Consider the following 2,965-nt stretch of genomic DNA (forward strand, 5'->3'; position numbering starts at 1 on the left):
CCAAATTCGTGTGCGTTCACGGGATACCACAAACAATTTTGACAGACCTAGGTACGGATTTCCTTAGTAAGATTTTTACTGAAATATGTAAGTTAATAAAAATAATTAATGAGATTATAAAATAAAACGTAGTTATAACGTAGATAAATCGAACGATTAAATAGTGATATTTATAAGCTAACCAGGCATGCTAATAAAAAGAAAAAATAATAATTAATTCAAACAATGTTGGCTAGGTCGATAACTTTTGAGATTATGAGTAGTTGTCTACACAGCCAATTATTATTGAATAAATAATAATCAACAATAAATAAATAACAATTAATATGAATAATTGTATATAAAAACGGAAAGGGTAAATATATATATATACACTGGTAAATTTCATAATTAATCAAGAAATTAATAAAAAAAAAAAAATGTTTAAGACAAATATATCTATTAAAGGAAATATATTAATATTATATAAAAAACGGGGGAGGAATTTATTTTTATTGTAAGAGTAACCAGCAATTATAACCAACAATGTAAACCATATTAATTTTGTAAATGCGATACGCATAATATATTCTATTCTATAGGACGTGGTAATCAATATTATTAATTACGTAAAATGTAAGCCCATAAAACTGTAAAATGTAAACATATAATAATTGTATTGTAAACAAGTTAGTCAACTTGTAAATTGAAATTGCAAAAAAAAAAAAACTAATTGTATTGATGTTTTAAAGATTCCTGTCTTAAGAGACATAAACCTTTATTTTTAGGGGTGAGGTGCTATATGTACTGACGTCCCGCCATATACATATATACTCAAGGTAGGCAAGGGAACGCCGTAGGATTGTCCAAATAGACGGGCTGGGATGTCATTGACCTCGAGTAAAGCTAAAAAAGGCTAAAATAACAGTAGAATAGTTAATTGAGTAGTTCTGGGAACTAGACAAGGGAAATTGCGTTGCGAAATACATACGAATATAAAAAACTAGAAACGGTAGCACGAATTTAATTTAAATAATAAATATCATAAAATAATTAAATAATAAATATTATTTAAATTAAAGCCAAATAATATAATATCGAATCGTGATATCGCAAGGCGCGAAGGACGATGCCATTTCCTCGAACCTGTACGCACACGTGCTATAGTAAATGTGGTCGGCGATATCTCGTCCATGGCAGAACCGCCACCCGATATTCAGACGTGATTTGTCAGAGCCAGTACAAGCACCTTCACGCCAGTCGACTCTCTGAGGACATTTCAGATATATAAAATTGTTTCTAACAGTATTTACATTCAAAATAAAGTCTATATGTTCAAACTTATAATATTCACTTGAATTTATTACACTTTGTCGCCAATCACTCTTGTACATCAGCATTCAGCATATTCTGTAGGCTGGATCACTACAACCTGTTGAGGGTTGGCTATTGCTGAATTAAAATTTTTTTTTAAGTTCAAATTGATCTGTTTACAATACGATTATTATTTTAATATAAATTACTGATTCGATTTTTTTCAATTTCTATTTCATTTTGAGTTATGATAAACAAACACTTTCAATTTCAATACACATTTAGAAAGTTATAAACAATTATTTTCAATTTCATTATAAATGTTGAATAATATTAACATGCATTTTCGATTTTGTTACACCTTTTGATCTTTTTAAAGATTTTTAACGACATTTATCGATGTTTAAAATTGATTTTCAAATCGATTTCAAGCCTTGGTTTTATTACATACTTACTACGTTTTATGAATTGAGTTGAAATAAATAAAAAATTATTATGTATATATAATCGCACATTATAATCTACAATGTAAAAAATATATATATATTGATATTCCACCAAAAAAAACTTTAAAAAGGTAAAAAACAACAACCTCAAAAATAGAAAAATAAAATTGTTAATACAAAAAAAAAACATGAACAAAAAATGCACTTGTATTATCAACAATAAAACAATATTATCATACATTTTATTGTGCATTTAGTTTGGAAGATGGTTATAATTGAACATACAAGTATAATGTACATTTTGGCCAAAAGACGAGCATTCAAGGACGACGAACTACGGTATCGTAGGTGTTTATTTCAAAAAATCAATTCTACGTCAATAATAAGCACGCGCTTTTCCCTCTTCTTATCCGCTATTTTTCCGGTATAAATAGAAGCTATCTGCAGTCAGAGCTTCAGAGGTACATCACTCATCGTCTCAGCTGAGCTGTATACCAACTGCACAAGTTCAGATTTTGTCAGGTAAACAAACATTACGTGTATTTTTTTATTCAAATTTGCAAACACATCAGTACATTTCTAATTCGTTTTTAAGTATTCAAAAGTCAAAACTAATAGTTTTAATTTATTAATTTTGTGTTCCAGTCAACTTCATTAACTTACTTACTCTGCCTATCGTCCACGTGCGCTCATCAGAACGCGATATTAACCAAGTCCAGCAATCCCGATCACTATACAGAGCAAGATGAATAAATGCCTATTGATTCTGGTAGTGGTGGCGTGTCTTTTGGGAATGATCGAATTGGCGTACGGAGATTGTCCAGGAAATTGCTGGTACTACAGGTCGGAGGCAACCAAACATTGTTCTTCTCCAACAGCGACCAATGAGTGCAGCGGTTATGACCTTTTTGGCCTATGTCGATGTTGGTGTTGTTAGACTTGTCTTGCTCGATTGATTCATAAGTATGCCAACAATTTTATAATGCACAGATGTAGGTATTTTATTTTACCCGAATTCGGTGATGATTATAATTTATAATTAATACTATGCTCATGTTTTGTTTTACGGATAATGGCTATAATAATAAACTTTGTTATTTTATAAGTTATGTTTATTATGTAATACTTTCACAACTTAATCACAAACAATATAAAACTAAATAACTATTTATTATTATTTGTCTTAATACTTAACAATTATTTTGATTGTAATTTTATTAATCATA

General features: G+C 29.3%; 1 long non-coding RNA gene across 1 annotated transcript; it reads left to right on the forward strand.

The window, feature by feature from the left end:
- The first annotated feature begins 2,174 nt into the window (after positions 1 to 2,174).
- On the forward strand, positions 2,175 to 2,726 carry LOC111027631. The gene is made up of 2 exons (XR_002603816.1): positions 2,175 to 2,261; positions 2,436 to 2,726. It is a non-coding gene; the product is annotated as an uncharacterized LOC111027631 (long non-coding RNA).
- The last annotated feature ends 239 nt before the right edge of the window (positions 2,727 to 2,965 follow it).

The sequence above is a fragment of the Myzus persicae genome, unplaced genomic scaffold (genome assembly GCF_001856785.1).
Source record: "Myzus persicae strain clone G006 unplaced genomic scaffold, MPER_G0061.0, whole genome shotgun sequence".
NCBI lineage: Eukaryota > Metazoa > Arthropoda > Insecta > Hemiptera > Aphididae > Myzus > Myzus persicae.